An 18,040-nucleotide genomic window follows, 5' to 3' on the forward strand; every position below is an offset into this window, starting at 1 on the left:
CGTCGACGTACAGAGTCAATAAGAGTGCGGATGGTGTCCTGAGGGATGGTTCTCCATTCTCTGTCAACCATTTGCCACAGTTGGTCGTCCGTACGAGGCTGGGGCAGAGTTTGCAAACGGCGTCCAATGAGATCCCACACGTGTTCGATTGGTGAGAGATCCGGAGAGTACGCTGGCCACGGAAGCATCTGTACATTACGTTGACACATAGGAGGTTATGGTTTCCACGAAATTACACATCGGATATTTTGCTTTAAGAATGAAGCTTTTATTATATTGAAGTTTTACTCAAACACATGAATCATTACAGTTTATTCAGCTGAATTTTATTACATCAATTCTTCCTAATTGTATTTTATTAAATGTATACTGTGCAAATTGATCACTGTCCTCTTCTGGGAACTTTTCACTTGTCCGGATTTACAGAGAGATTATCATAGAAAGAGTGGTGGTCATTCTCAATTACCTGCTTCAGTTCCTGCAAATGAGTGAACTTAGATATTGTGATTGGCAATTGTGCAGTGTACAAACTGCGTGGTTCACCAATTGGAAAACTCATTCTCCTCCTTTGTGGAAGTTCTTCCCACTCTGCTGTGTGTTCCAATTTGTAATTTATTTTTCCATCAGGTAAGTACTGCAGTTGGCGGATATCTGTCACTACAGGGTCGCCAGATTTTCTTCCAGGCCGTAATGATGGGAGGTTTGATTTATGCTCAAAATCCTTAAAGAAACTGAAGTCGACACTTTTCACATTGTATGGTTTCGTGGGTCTGGCTTGCCTCATTCTTGCTATATAATCCATGGGCGAATTAATTGGTGGAGAGAAGTAGTGCTCTAGAGTGGCATGGACACTATCACATTCCATCATAGTGTGCCCCTTTTCCAGATACAGTTGTCCCACGGTGATGTTCTTAGATCTAGCGGCATTACTTACGGCGCTGGCTAAAACCTTGTTCCTATTCTGATAATTACAGCTTTCAGATATTAAGGTAACCTTATTGGTTGGAGGTGGCAAATTTTCAATAAAATTAACTATGCATGATGTAAATTCATTTGCACTTACACCACCATTACCCTCGTGCCATACATAAAGTGTAACATCACCGTTTCTTAGATCATAAATTGTGAAATTGTGTACTTGAAGTTTCTGTCTGTAGTATGTCTTGTATGCTAGCAACTTAGGACACAAAAGGACACTTTGAAGATCCATTGTTACCACAACATGATAATCAGTACTGGCCTCCTTAGTTTTATTCTTCGCTTCCCGAGCCTCGTCTTTCCTTAGGAGGTGTTTTTGATATTCTTCTCTTCTACTTGACCAACTTTATATGCACAGCAAATGTCGCACTGGTCTTTTTTAAGCAGATGAATATCAATTTTTTCTTCTTCCAACGTATCCATGAAAAGTGTTCTACAGCTCGGAGATTTGTTGTTTTTGTCACACCATTCCTTGTAGACTGACAACATATGTAATTTTGATCGAAAAGTTGGCTCAACGTATACCTTTTTCGTGGACTTTCGACAATAATGGCTGGGAACTTTAGGTAAAACTCCAAGCCACTCACGAATTGTCTTCTTGTCTTCAATTTTCTTTTTCTTCTTGATGGACATAGGTACATCCTGCTTTTCTTGGGCACGTTTCTTCAATGGACTGCTTCGGGCATCGGTGTCTGAATTATCTGCTCCCTTACCAGTAGAAGTTGAAATATGTTCGACGTCCTTTACATGTGTCCATCTCTTGTAACTGTCCTCACCAATTCCCAAAGTGTTTATGAAAAATGTTCGGCAAACACGCACACTTTTTCCGTCAGGTTTAGTTAAATGTATATCATGGCCTACGTTCTTTCTTTTGATGTTGCCTGCAGTTTCTTTGCGCCTCCTGAGAACATACCTATTGGTGACAAGCCCTCTGATGTATGCCTTCTTTTCATCCCAGGATGGAATCTGCCAGAAATGTTTGAACAATTGACATCGGTGCTCCTCGTTGATTGTACCGCAAAGGAATGTCTTCTGTGTCTTCTTTATAAGTTCTTTATGTTTGCATCTGTTACCTAATTTTCTTGCCTGTTTTGTGATTACTTTAGCCTTTTGCTGTAAGCCTAAGTAAGGCTTGCCATAGATTCTATTTGAACGGGATTTTTCCTTTGTTTTGTGGTTGAGTCTCTTCTCTGCGCTTACATTTCGTATATCAGGATTACCAACAGACATTTCGGAATGATCCAGCGCCTCACTCACAGTTTTCGTACCTTCGTTAGACGTATCTTCGGTGTCCCTCTATTTTTATGAGAGTTCAGTATATTTTGGAGATCATCTTCTTCTACATTCCACTTAATGGAATACATGTCATGTAGATCTTCTAAATCTGAAATAAATGATTTAATATTAGAACACAGTTTTTATCCTTCGTGTGGCTCCATTTGTCAACGTCACAGATTTACACTAATTGCTTTGTACTCGTATTAGTCACAATTTTATGTTTAAGTAGAAGGCTTGTAAAACTTCAAACATACCTATTATAGGGCAGGCGATTTCCATTGCCTCCACATTTCTTGCTGTGCTGGTAGAGTCATTATCAGACATCGCCACTATGGATGCAGTAAGTTCTTCTAGACGAAAGGGAAATGAGGATTATTTTGTAGATAAATTTTAGAGGCCACATGACTATTTGTTTACCAATAATGCAACATTCATATTGAACATAGTTTCTATGATATCCATGTGTTTGAAGTCGGTATTGTAATTCATACGTACCTGCTGCAGGACTTGTAACATCCATCACGTCGTCCAATATTTCTTCCATGGTAGGGGTGTCGTCATTTCCATAGTGATTTGTCTCTGTTGTGGGTTTTACAAATGCACCTGCGGTATATTAAAGGAAATAAAACGATCATACTACTGTCATCTTACAATCCATAGTAGTTGTTATTTAAATGTGCATAGAGTTGGGATAGCCCTTGTGTTTTTGGTATTTTAAGATTTGCAATGCATCATGCTTTCATCACTGTTTATTAATTGACTTACCTTTGTCTGACTGATGATCTTTTGTAGATATCTCCAATGCCATTTGTAGAATCTTCTTTCCATGGCTCTTCACAATAAAGTTCCTGCAGCAATAATAGTAGAAGCGTCAGAAAAAGATCTGACGTCTACTTGTTCAATCTGGCGCCATACAGAGTAAACAATCCCTATAGAGTTGTCATTGTCGAGCAGAAGGCGGAAAAGTATAACACAAACGTGTTCGACTCAACACATAGGAGATATTTCCCGGTAGCGTGAACAGTGTGGACCAAGGTATAATACTCCTATGTGTCCTTCAAGCACATAGGAGATTTTCCCCAGCAACAAAAATGCTAAGCCACATAGGAGGTGCAATATTTTGTGGAATTTAACCCATTTAATATTTTCTAACACATTGGAGGTTTTGCCACTTCGTAGTGGCAGCCATTCTGAATCTCTTGGTGCTAAAATCTCATTTTCACAAATTCTGACACATAGGAGGTTTTTTCCCGGCAACGACGAAAGTTGCTGTTAAAATGTGGTAGATGTGAGCCTAGAAAACAGGCCTTGAGTATTTCAGCAAGCGACTGTAATGAAATACATACTTTATGTTTAGTGGAGAATGAAGTTCATTGACCTTCCTAGTCTGAGACAACTCCGTGTTCGATTTCATGTCAACCTGATCGACGCCAACAAAAGAGGTATCGGAGGGGCCACCAAAAAAAGGGTTGTGGTTACTTCCAGATCATTTTAGCTGAAATATAAGTAGGGCTGTATGCTACACAACCGCCGAGCATGTTGATCCCCGTTGGGTGTTTACTACGGGCCGGCATGACCGAGCAAGGAGTCCATAGAGTAAATGTACTACGCCTGGTTCTATAGGCAAACCACCAAACATTCCTGCGATGCAGTATAGTATACTACAATCTACTATGAAAGATGAAAAATTCTGTCGAGTTTGATTATGTTCTATCTGGTAGTACACAATAATTATAAAATGTAGCTGCAAGTTGAAGAATGCACAGAAAATGTATCTGTATCAACACACTAGTGCACTAGTCAACAAATAATATAATTATTTTGTTAATGCATTAAGAATACATAGAGAAAATAAAAATCGCTGCTGTGGTGGCCTTTGGTCCACGGGGTTCCGTGTTCTCTGCACGACTGGGGATATTAACTTTCTTGTTCGGGTGTGTCATCTTCAGCATTAAATTCATCACAGGTAGAGTCCCATCCTCAGACACGCAGATCGCAGGACGCGGACCGGGCCTCTACGGATGCCACACGTCATTATTTAGAGCATGAATCGATCACCCGTTACAAGTTACTAATCGCATGTGTACGATATCCGCTGACATGTGTCAATGGAACGTATCGATATCTCTATGGGTGTGTCTGTTACAGTTGTGTTTTCTAAACAGGTCGCTCACTGAATGAAGAACAAATATTACGAGTTATTAATAGCGCCGAGTCAGAGTTCAATGAAAATGACAGCAGTACTCCTTGTTAGCAAACAGTTGTGTAATTTCGGACAGGACCATTAGATATCTAATTTTGTGAATGCGGACATTCTAAGCAAATGTACTGCAAGATGTTTAGACATATACAGATGATTTTGACAAAACTTGAAAAATGTATCTCATGCAAGGACAAAATAATGTACATTTTAATGGCACAAGGAAAAAAGCACACAAAAATTGTAAAAACTCTCAAAGAGTCTCAAGAGTTGGTCTCTTATAATGTAATAATTTGAGAAGCAACATTTCTTATCGTTATTATGGCTACACGGACGAGTGTCCGAGTACAGCCGCTGCCCGAGCTAACCAGGGCCATCCTCTAACAAGGTATGATGTGGTTTTCAGCACTGCGAAGACGGTTACATTGTTTCACTTCGTCCTAAAATAAAAATCATCACCAATTACCACTGTGCCTTTCATTTATCGAAGTAACAAAGGAGAGTCGACTACTGGAGGTTCTAGTGAGGTGAGTGAAGAAGAACACAGTTATCCAGCGTTTTCTTGATTTACAGTGCCCAAAAGAGGCTGCAAGAATTGTTGAGGACAACAATCTCTACACAAAAACTTCCAGGCGATGGTATTCACTTATCTGTAAGAGGATGTCCTCAATAAGGGTTTTTTACCTTATCATCACAAATTTTAGGACAACATTAAAAAATCATGAAGTTCCATCTAGAAGCTAAAATTGTGTTACTAGAGCTCGATATTTTTTCCTGAGCTCTCACATCTAATATGATATACTGTACTTCGCCCGACTTCAGCGATTAACGCCAAGTATTGTATAAGTTATAACATTTTAACTGTTGGAAGGTCACGTCAGAAAGTCAACATTTTTGTAAATATTATGTACTATATACTCTAATTGGTTTCAAATATCACCACCAAGATTATTTTGTAGACTTATCATTTTAGTATAAATATAAAAATTTCTAAAAAATGCAGCACCGATGTTTGTGCGTTTATCTTTTATGAAACCAGCGTTAAAATGGCCAGTTTTCCTTGTTCTTGTCATAGGTCTCAGTGTGAGCTATCGGCATCAGGAATGTGTTCTTGGATGCCATCCACAGAGTGCAAATGAAACTATCAAGGCAGGTAAGTTTGACGCCGGTAGCTCACCCTGAGACCTTGGGCCATACATGACAAAAGCATGGAAAAATCAACCATTTTGGCCCTGGTTCGAAAACAAATAAAGCACTCAATAATCGGTGCAGCATATTTTCGGAATGTTTATATTTATATTAAAATGGCCCCCACCTAGTGCTAAGTCTACAAAAAATCTTGGTGGCGATACTTGCAACCAATTAGAGTATAGAGTACGTTATATTACCAAAATTTTTACTTTTGGTGTGACCTTCCAAGAGTTAAAAATTCAAAATTTCTACAGTATTTAGACTAACTCAATGAAATTAGGCGACACATATCCTATTAGAGGTGAGAGCTCACAAAGAAAATTACACAGGTCTAGTGGCACAATTTTAAGTTCTACATAACATTTCGTGATTTCATTATGTGGGCATTCTCAGCATTTTGCGCCAGCCCCAGATTTCAAATGCATAGATGCATTCTTTGCTATGGCCTTTAGGGTCGATATTTGACAACCATAAAGATGTACAAAGCATCAGCTTCTTGGTGTTGTCTGTTATAGCTCTGTTCTTCCGGATCTTGGTGAGCTATTTTATGGCAACTCTCTGTCTTCTTATTTCGACGTCAGAATTTCCCGTGTCACAGATATTTTCTCCCTCCAGCCCCCTTAATTTACCTGTAATATTCGATCAGATATTATCATTACTTTAGACTCACTTCACTCGATGCAATATGCCCACATTTTTTACTCTTGTTAGAAAGTCAGCAGGTTCGTATTCGCTGCTGGGAATCAGAGTGGTGTCGTCACCAATATTAAATTACTAATAATTCTACCGCCGATTGAGATGCTGTCCATCCATGAAGTGCTTTACTGGTGATATTCTGGACATATGTATTAAATCCCAGTATAAAATCCTTAGATGCAATGAATAATATTGTGTTCAGAGCGGCAGTGTCATTTCTATATATCTACTCCCAACAAATGTGCTGGAACACCATATTCTACAAGAACCTGCCACAACAAACAGAGTTTAGTCAAGAGAGCAGATGAGAACATTCCCTAGATATCTCTGTTATGTGTCTGATGTTGAAAATGTGTTCCAGTGTTCCTTTGTCTTCCATTAAACGCTCTTATTCTGCGTATATGAAAGGTTTAGGACCCACATTATTTTACTGGCATGAGATATGGGTTTTTTTTATAGCCTGAAGTAAAATTACAATCTATTTTTGAGATTAATGATGGAATCCTTATCAAAATAAATTACTTTACAGTATAAAGTTTGCAAGAGAGGTGCGAGGCATGAGGAGTGAGCCAATGGGCATCAGGAGGACATGTTTTGAAGCCTATCGCCATAAATTCAAAACTGACCACATACTAAACTAGACTTCACAGTCGGAAGTAGGAGTGCTGTCGGCGAAGGAGAGAGCGAAAGTGGTCCGAATACAATGTCCAACTCACTCGCTACGTGAATTGTGAGAAAGCATTGTCGAGCAACTTGGCGTGTAGCTATTAGCTAGCTTAGATTCGAACCCCACTAGCGGCAGACCTCGAGATGGTCTTCCCTGGTTTCCTATTTTCACACCAAGCAAATGTAACTTAAGGCGTAGATCACTTCCTTTGTCATAAGGTAATCTCTAAAATCAAAAGTAAGCGTGTTCGTTCGTTATACGCCTCCACTGATCAGTACCTAGGCTCATGAGGCCCTCGGACGGGTCGTACAGGTACTTATATCGCCAAAGACTCAAATGAAATAAAATAAAATTGATCACAATACGTGACATACGGGCAGAAGGTTTTATGTGTTGATACTGAAACCGTACAGTGTCCTGTACAGCTCCATGGGAATGATATGGGCCTTTATACTCCATTAAAATTACTCCTAAAGGTCGCGTCATAGGTAGCAGTATGGGCGAAGGGGATCGAGCGGCGTCCTGCCAGAACGGAACCCGCGAAAAGAGCGCCTGCGAACAAAGGGAGGACAAAGCAACAGCCAAGCCCCCGCGGAATTACGCTCTCAACTTGCAGAGAGAGATAGAAGGGGACGCGATGCTGGAGTAGTCAGATACGCCCCGAGGTGGAGCTTAGCTTCCCAGAGTGCCAAACGAACACAAGGAACTTCCGGTTTTTTATGCACGTGTCACGGGTGCCAACGTCGGATTTTGGCGCGTAAAAACGGGGTGATATTTTTAATCCAGACATAGGAAAATTATGTGAGACACACCATTGAATAGAGCGGAATTTTCTGCGTTCCCCAGTCTAAAAATATGTAATAACTTATGCAGGGGAAGAAATGAGGTCACCAGCTGTCAAGATGTAACATATCGCTAACACATGTGGATACAGCGGCGTCGCCCAAGCCAAGAGTCGCGCTCAAAATTGACTCCGCCTCCCGAGGGACGCTAATGAATTAATCAAAGGCGGGAAGCAAATTACATAAAAACTGCTGATCGTAGGTCCAGCACGCTTGGCTCAAATGAAAGAGGAGACAGAGGGCTACAAGATGCAATATTTAAATATCTTCAATTCTTGGTGTGAAAGGAGCTCTGGTTCTTAATGAACCGTGAAGGTTTACACCCCCAAGCTTCCGGCGGGCGAGATAATATAGGCCAAGCAGGCCCTTGCAGAGACAGTTGTTCTTTCACGGGTCGTGAGACGGACACTGCGTCCCGCGGTGCTCCAGTTACAGTCAGAAACCCTTGTACAAAAGCCTTTGTGTAGTGAACGGGAGGCCAAACGAGCCTAGGTGAATTGTTTCTGTGCTGCGTGTCAAACTAGTAAAAAACCGCGAGCATATTTTACGAACAAGTATTAGAATTCGGCTGAGAAACTGCCGGTTTAATGAGTCAGTGAAATTCATAATTAGGTATCACCCAAAGTGTTACTTTGAATCAGGGGCTCGAGTCTCGTGAGCCACCCGATTCTTACTGTGAACGCGCTCGCCGTGGTTTGAAAGGCCGTCTTATTCGTGGGTGTAAACTCTGAAATAGAGGACGTGTGACGAGTGTAAAAGTGTTACCCACTTGGATTACTGTAAGATTTCAGCTGTGACGAGTTCCCCAGGATGTCGGACTTGTATGGACCAGGGATGAAGGACTGCACGCCCGCCACCTACCGAGTGGTCATGGAGTACTAAGAACTTCACCATGGGTCTCCCGTGGGGGGAGAAACAACGGCCACCAAACAGATGAGTGATGTCCAAATTTAATTTCTAAGCATGACATAACCCGGGGATAGGATTAGCGTTCTTTTGTAAATATTAAAATGTTGTAAGTTAATGCATGTCCTATATGGAAATTTTATTGATTTTTATAATGTTGAAGTAAATTCAAGGGGGCTAAATTCCCGGACGACTCATATTTCTTTCTTAATGATTAGCTTATCGTGAGGGTTATATTTTTAGTAACATGTAGAATGTCCTAGCAAATATGGGAACAAGGTTAGGAGAATATTTGAGTTTCCCGTAGGGGCGGTTGGAAAAATAGTGCTGGCAAGCAGGGAAACATGTCGAAATATTGGTAGTCACTGTCCCACGAGGTTGTCAAATATGCCAGGGAAACTCATGGGTCAGTCAGACAATGCATGCCTAGCTTACAGATATAATCAGTGCATGGACTGCAAGAAAGAAGAAATCCCGACCGGGAGAGGTACATGTTGTGTGATTTAGATAGGTGTGTGGAACCATATGCAAGTTTCCCGTGATTTTGATTAATTGGCCATAATGGTTGGGAGTGTTTTTTTTTTGTTATCTATAGCCGGGGCGAGACCCAGGGCAGGAGTCCCTTAATCTTTGGTCAGAAGGTTTAAATATAAGTGTATTTATGTGGTATGAACGAGGAGCCATGAGAGCCATAGGCCCAAGGGAAGAAGATACGCGATATGAGATGTAGTGAGAAGGCCGAATAGGAATTTACGATGAGATGATTGAGACGTGATCGTGCCCCAGTCTCAGTGATAATAATGAGAAGGGAGTGAATAAAAAGAGTATTTCATGGGAATTCCATAATGATATGAATAGGCAAACGAAGCGAGCCATGGATGTGTGTGTCCCCGAGATGAGAGGGTAGACGTGTGAGCGAGAGAAGAATCAGAACGGCCGTGCGAAGTGAATGACCGCCCTCCCTTCCTTGTTTTTTTTTTTTTTTTGTGTGTATGTCTAGCTCTCGCCCTCGGGACAAAAGGGTCCCGTATCCCCTTGTGTGAGGGCTTGGAGCCTGGTCTGCTCGCGTTCTTTTGTTTGGGTTAAATGGCTTAGCTAAGAATACTTGTATAATGACAATATCACGGTAACTTCTTTTAAAGGTATTTAATAAAAGAGTAGGGATCTCCCCCCGATATCCGGCGATATGAGAGTAACTATTCTCGGGATCTACAGAAACCCACAGTACCTCTCGGTCGGGAGCCTGCCAGTTCGACTCCGGATTATGACGGTGCCCTTGAGCGAGCTGCTCCAAGCTTGCGCTCTGGGCCGGAGACATTGATAACCATGCTGTTTTTTTTTTTTTCTAGGAATGGCCCTCCTGTGTGCATGAAGTGTATATATCTATATATATCTGTGTATGTTTCGTAATTATGTGCACATATTTTTGAGTTCAAACAGAACCTATGTGCACGTTGCGTGGTCTTGGTGATAGATGAGTAGTCCGGGGTTTAGCAAAAATGGTATTTGTGTTTGTTTGTGCATTATGCAAAAGTGTCTTTTAATATGATATTATATAGTGTAGGCCCCGGTTATGTTCGTGCTTAGAACAGCTAGTAATATTTGTGTATAGGGACATCAGATCATCTCACGGTGTGATAGACAGAATAAGGTACAAATTTCATGAACGGTATGAATTAATGAGGACAAATGAACGATAGCAAGTCGCAAAACCTCAATCATGCCGTTATGCAGGCGACGCCCATGGGCGATTCGTATTTTTAAAGTGATTATTATTTTCTTTTCCTCCCATATGTGGAGAGTCATTGTATAGAGAGCTGTATCAACTTCTTTTAATTGTCATGTTTTGAATAAATTCATATTCGTAACCCCTATTTTATGATTCTTGTCATTTGTAGCAGTGTTAAGCAGTATCCAATAGGCATTTGAACCCAGAGATCCTACTTTCATATTATAGACATAAGACTCCATCTTAAGTAGTTGTTGTTTTTGTTTTTCTTGAACGTACCACTTCCCCAAGTGCTCAGGCTGCCGGGCCGGCACAGAAAGTAGGAAGGGGAGCGGTCCGAAGCTCGTTAAGCAATTCGACCCGCTCTTCAATCCAATCTCATCCGTGGGTGTTTACCCCGTTACGTGGAGGCATTCTTATGCGTGGGTCATCCATTCGACGCCCGGTAGGGTGTATACTTGGCGCCCTTCGTGGCCGGGCATTGTTTATAGTGTACGCTGGAGCATTTTGAGTAAGAGATAGGCCGCCCACAGGGAGGATAGTGTGCTATGATGGAGTCAAATTGCCAGGTTCGTGCCACAATCTGATTACATTTGGTATCGAACGGGTTGGCAATTATTTGGAATGGAGTACCCGCCACGTAACCGAACGGATGGAGACGTTAAGCACATGTCCGAAGTGCTAAGATTCATAATTATAGATTGGATACTGCAAGGGTTGTTCAGATTGTGTGATACTCAGCAGGACTGTAATGGTCATCGTACGGGCGTGCGTAAGTCACGACTCGTGATGATAACTCACACAAGATCAGCCATGAAAGGGAGCGACGTGAATAATAAATAGGATAGGAAAATGACAAGAACAGAAAAATCATGTGTCCAGTTTAAGTGGAAATCCGCATGAGTGTCGCTCATAAAAGTAAAATGGATACCCGGGACAGACTATGAAGCTGTCATTTCTTTGGGAGACAACGTTATGGTTCTCTCAGTGTGAGGTTAAAACGGCCGGCAAAATTCTTCAAATTTCGCCAGTTACGGGTATCGGCCAAAGATTGTGCGCTGAAGTAACAACATTTGGCAGATATAAATATTTTTTCGAGAGGGCTTTAGACGCCGCGAAGAGAGCAGGGTACCTCAACCCAGGCTCTAATTTTTGCGCAGTGACGGATGCGATGTTGCCAGTTTGAGACGGGTAATTGTCTGCTAACGTCATCTTACCAATCTCAAGGTGATAACATTCATTTGTGACTGGGGTATGCCATGTTTCCGGCATACGTAAAATCGAGCCCACGGTAGGCCGCGCGCGTGACCGGAAAACTTATTCCAGGATAAAAGGGCTAACGTAGAATCAGCATTATTATTGTTATTATTATTGTCAAATGATATGACGAAATTTCCTATACAATGAATTATGACATTAATATGGTAGGGGGCGTGACACAAGCCGTTTGTAGGCCCAGTTTGGATTGATTTGTTGGAATTTCGAGTAAAGTTAGGTCACGCTGAAATTTGTATTAAATATTAGAATGTATCTATGCTTTCTGTCGATCACCGGTGGTCATTTTCTGCCCACGGGAGATCCGCTTTCTCCAAAATTGATTTTTAATATGGACATGGAGGTCATGAGGGAAATGATGTGCCAATTATTGGCAGAACAAAAGGAACATTTCGAAGAAAAGGCAAAGGAAGACAGGGAACTTTTAAAGGGACAGTTAGAGGTAATGACGGAACAATTAAATCAGCTAGGCAAGCAGGCAGTGGACTTTAAGGCACAGTTCGAGAAGCAGGGAGAAATTTTAAAGGAACATTTCGAAGAACAATTAGGCAAACAGGCAGCAGGCTTTAAGGCGCAGTTTGACACGCAAGCAGAGCTTTGCCAGGCTCAGGCGGCTACGAATAAGGCTTCGTTAGACGAGCTCGCAGAGGATATGAGATTAGGTCGTGAACGTAGCGACGAGAACGCCGCGAGGCTGGAGGCAAAGATGACCGAGGCGATAGAGGGGAAGTTAGAGGACGTCATCCAGCAAATAAAGCAAGTGGAGATTAGGGTGACAAAGAAGATCGACCTGACGGACACCAGGGTAAGCGCGTGCGAGGAAGAGATGGAGAAGGTGAGCACCCGCGTAGAGGATGTTACAAGAGACGTGAAGGATACCAAGGCGGAAGTCCGAGAACTAAGGACCCAGACGACGGAGTCCCTCAACAAAGTGGCAGATGAACTCAGGGACAGCATAGCCCAAGTGCAGGATACTGCGACAACCAAATTCAAGGAGGTCCAGACGCAGATGTACGATGAGGTCGAGAAGCTACGGAAGGAGATGACCGAAGAAATGGGAGTAGGAAGAATATGTAAAGCTTCAACAGAACAAATATTGAAAGGAGATAGGAATAACGGATCAGAGAAGGTGGCCACTAAAAGGGATACCGAAATAGACGCATCCGAAACCCAGGGTGACGTCAAGATAGATGAAACTGACATACGGCGACCATCGGGCTTGGAGATGAGTGACATGGATGGCGGAGTGTACTCAAGAGTGGAAGAGATAATGGAGATAATAGATGACGTCGCGACAGGCCATCTGGAGTCGAGAGAAGAAGTAGAAACTGAATTGGTAGGAGCAGGAACAGCGAGAATGGCTAAGGACATAGAAGCGTCAGTTGAAGATACTGGGGAGTCGAACTCAGGACTAGAAGATATGGAGTCACGCGTACATCAGGCAGGGATCGAACCCAAACCAGAAGACTTAGTGGAAAGAGATGCGACCCCAGATGCCGAAAGGAAGTGCGAGATGGAAAGGTCAAAGAATGAAGCCAGGGAGTGTGGCTCGCTAATGGACATAGCAGTAGCCATGGAACAGAGGGACACGAACTGCTGGGAGCAGGTAGTGAACTCCAGAGAAGAAAGGAAGACATTGGGTCATCGGGGAGCAGAGCTGAAAGAAGGGTGCGAGCTATACTTAAGTACCCAGGCCATTGTGAGTGGGCAAGAGGCGACAGGCGTATCCCTAGCGTATAATGAAAGAAAGGTCGCTAATGTAAATGTAATGGGAGAAGTAAGTACGAGCGGTAATTCTCGTACGGAGCTAAGTGAACAGGTGATGGAGAACAAACAGTTTCAACCAGCTGGAGAATCGAACTGGGTATCTCAGCCCAGAAGAAGGAAGAAGAATGTATTAGGTCGACGTAAAAGACGATACCGCTACAAGTACGGATGGTTCACTAGACGGAGGAAATTGCTGTCAGGAAGAGAGGAACGACGTTACGGAAGGACCATGAGATCGCGACCCGTGCAGCGTACCTTACGTAATAATAGAGCTCGGAAGAAGGAGGACCGGTGCAGCTACTGGAGCGTTAGCGCAGGAAAGAAGAAAGAAAGGAAGAGTTGTGAACCTCATCCTAAGGAAGGCAGAGGCAGGGGCATCCAATTAGACCCCCACGTCTCAGAGTGCGATCCCGGAGGGCGAAGAGAGGATCTACAGGATTGATAGCGAACTGTGGTCGCACGAGAAACTGTATATTATGTAAATAAATTTCACCATAGGTGTGAGCAATTTTTTTTTTGCCACATATTTTTAAGGGGGCACGAATATATTATTAATTATGTATCAGATGAGACCAAGGTGGATTCAGCGGGAGCCCAGGAGGAGTAAACTGAACTTACGTGAAGACAACGGTGCAAGATGTCCAGGCTTAGGCCGAGAAGAGTCTGACAGCGAGGAATTATTACCATAGTTTACGGAACCCTACATTGGAACCGAGAGAATAACCCCTACGAAGTACAGTCAATGGACGGAAGAACAGAGACCACTTACAATGCTGCAAATCTCAAACTGTACCACGCCCCAGGACAACACCCTGAAGAAGGTCCGGAGGAAGAAGAACCAGGAGAAGCCGAGGATGACGAGGACAACCCGGATCCAATGGAAGAAATGGAAGCCGATGAAGAAGATGATGCCGTGAATCACATTGTTTTGGAAGAAGGGAGCGAGTCCGAGGCATCAGCCTGTGAAGATTGTCCAGAATGTTTTGAGAGGACCGGTCTTAGGAACGCTTTAATTAATCTATGCTACCAGATACAACTGGAGAACACAGAGTTGACCGAGAAGGTCCACCAGTTACGCGACCATCACCAATGACTACTTTCCGTGCCAGTTAAAAGGGAAAGAAAAATCCCGAGTTCGTGATTTTTCTTTGATGAAGTAGGAGGAGAATGAAACCGTACAGTGTCCTGTACAGCTCCATGGGAATGATATGGGCCTTTATACTCCATTAAAATTACTCCTAAAGGTCGCGTCATAGGTAGCAGTATGGGCGAAGGGGATCGAGCGGCGTCCTGCCAGAACGGAACCCGCGAAAAGAGCGCCTGCGAACAAAGGGAGGACAAAGCAACAGCCAAGCCCCCGCGGAATTACGCTCTCAACTTGCAGAGAGAGATAGAAGGGGACGCGATGCTGGAGTAGTCAGATACGCCCCGAGGTGGAGCTTAGCTTCCCAGAGTGCCAAACGAACACAAGGAACTTCCGGTTTTTTATGCACGTGTCACGGGTGCCAACGTCGGATTTTGGCGCGTAAAAACGGGGTGATATTTTTAATCCAGACATAGGAAAATTATGTGAGACACACCATTGAATAGAGCGGAATTTTCTGCGTTCCCCAGTCTAAAAATATGTAATAACTTATGCAGGGGAAGAAATGAGGTCACCAGCTGTCAAGATGTAACATATCGCTAACACATGTGGATACAGCGGCGTCGCCCAAGCCAAGAGTCGCGCTCAAAATTGACTCCGCCTCCCGAGGGACGCTAATGAATTAATCAAAGGCGGGAAGCAAATTACATAAAAACTGCTGATCGTAGGTCCAGCACGCTTGGCTCAAATGAAAGAGGAGACAGAGGGCTACAAGATGCAATATTTAAATATCTTCAATTCTTGGTGTGAAAGGAGCTCTGGTTCTTAATGAACCGTGAAGGTTTACACCCCCAAGCTTCCGGCGGGCGAGATAATATAGGCCGAGCAGGCCCTTGCAGAGACAGTTGTTCTTTCACGGGTCGTGAGACGGACACTGCGTCCCGCGGTGCTCCAGTTACAGTCAGAAACCCTTGTACAAAAGCCTTTGTGTAGTGAACGGGAGGCCAAACGAGCCTAGGTGAATTGTTTCTGTGCTGCGTGTCAAACTAGTAAAAAACCGCGAGCATATTTTACGAACAAGTATTAGAATTCGGCTGAGAAACTGCCGGTTTAATGAGTCAGTGAAATTCATAATTAGGTATCACCCAAAGTGTTACTTTGAATCAGGGGCTCGAGTCTCGTGAGCCACCCGATTCTTACTGTGAACGCGCTCGCCGTGGTTTGAAAGGCCGTCTTATTCGTGGGTGTAAACTCTGAAATAGAGGACGTGTGACGAGTGTAAAAGTGTTACCCACTTGGATTACTGTAAGATTTCAGCTGTGACGAGTTCCCCAGGATGTCGGACTTGTATGGACCAGGGATGAAGGACTGCACGCCCGCCACCTACCGAGTGGTCATGGAGTACTAAGAACTTCACCATGGGTCTCCCGTGGGGGGAGAAACAACGGCCACCAAACAGATGAGTGATGTCCAAATTTAATTTCTAAGCATGACATAACCCGGGGATAGGATTAGCGTTCTTTTGTAAATATTAAAATGTTGTAAGTTAATGCATGTCCTATATGGAAATTTTATTTTTATAATGTTGAAGTAAATTCAAGGGGGCTAAATTCCCGGACGACTCATATTTCTTTCTTAATGATTAGCTTATCGTGAGGGTTATATTTTTAGTAACATGTAGAATGTCCTAGCAAATATGGGAACAAGGTTAGGAGAATATTTGAGTTTCCCGTAGGGGCGGTTGGAAAAATAGTGCTGGCAAGCAGGGAAACATGTCGAAATATTGGTAGTCACTGTCCCACGAGGTTGTCAAATATGCCAGGGAAACTCATGGGTCAGTCAGACAATGCATGCCTAGCTTACAGATATAATCAGTGCATGGACTGCAAGAAAGAAGAAATCCCGACCGGGAGAGGTACATGTTGTGTGATTTAGATAGGTGTGTGGAACCATATGCAAGTTTCCCGTGATTTTGATTAATTGGCCATAATGGTTGGGAGTGTTTTTTTTTTGTTATCTATAGCCGGGGCGAGACCCAGGGCAGGAGTCCCTTAATCTTTGGTCAGAAGGTTTAAATATAAGTGTATTTATGTGGTATGAACGAGGAGCCATGAGAGCCATAGGCCCAAGGGAAGAAGATACGCGATATGAGATGTAGTGAGAAGGCCGAATAGGAATTTACGATGAGATGATTGAGACGTGATCGTGCCCCAGTCTCAGTGATAATAATGAGAAGGGAGTGAATAAAAAGAGTATTTCATGGGAATTCCATAATGATATGAATAGGCAAACGAAGCGAGCCATGGATGTGTGTGTCCCCGAGATGAGAGGGTAGACGTGTGAGCGAGAGAAGAATCAGAACGGCCGTGCGAAGTGAATGACCGCCCTCCCTTCCTTGTTTTTTTTTTTTTTTTGTGTGTATGTCTAGCTCTCGCCCTCGGGACAAAAGGGTCCCGTATCCCCTTGTGTGAGGGCTTGGAGCCTGGTCTGCTCGCGTTCTTTTGTTTGGGTTAAATGGCTTAGCTAAGAATACTTGTATAATGACAATATCACGGTAACTTCTTTTAAAGGTATTTAATAAAAGAGTAGGGATCTCCCCCCGATATCCGGCGATATGAGAGTAACTATTCTCGGGATCTACAGAAACCCACAGTACCTCTCGGTCGGGAGCCTGCCAGTTCGACTCCGGATTATGACGGTGCCCTTGAGCGAGCTGCTCCAAGCTTGCGCTCTGGGCCGGAGACATTGATAACCATGCTGTTTTTTTTTTCTAGGAATGGCCCTCCTGTGTGCATGAAGTGTATATATCTATATATATCTGTGTATGTTTCGTAATTATGTGCACATATTTTTGAGTTCAAACAGAACCTATGTGCACGTTGCGTGGTCTTGGTGATAGATGAGTAGTCCGGGGTTTAGCAAAAATGGTATTTGTGTTTGTTTGTGCATTATGCAAAAGTGTCTTTTAATATGATATTATATAGTGTAGGCCCCGGTTATGTTCGTGCTTAGAACAGCTAGTAATATTTGTGTATAGGGACATCAGATCATCTCACGGTGTGATAGACAGAATAAGGTACAAATTTCATGAACGGTATGAATTAATGAGGACAAATGAACGATAGCAAGTCGCAAAACCTCAATCATGCCGTTATGCAGGCGACGCCCATGGGCGATTCGTATTTTTAAAGTGATTATTATTTTCTTTTCCTCCCATATGTGGAGAGTCATTGTATAGAGAGCTGTATCAACTTCTTTTAATTGTCATGTTTTGAATAAATTCATATTCGTAACCCCTATTTTATGATTCTTGTCATTTGTAGCAGTGTTAAGCAGTATCCAATAGGCATTTGAACCCAGAGATCCTACTTTCATATTATAGACATAAGACTCCATCTTAAGTAGTTGTTGTTTTTGTTTTTCTTGA

This window comes from Anabrus simplex, chromosome 1, assembly GCF_040414725.1.
Source record: "Anabrus simplex isolate iqAnaSimp1 chromosome 1, ASM4041472v1, whole genome shotgun sequence".
In the NCBI taxonomy this organism is placed as follows: Eukaryota; Metazoa; Arthropoda; class Insecta; order Orthoptera; family Tettigoniidae; genus Anabrus; species Anabrus simplex.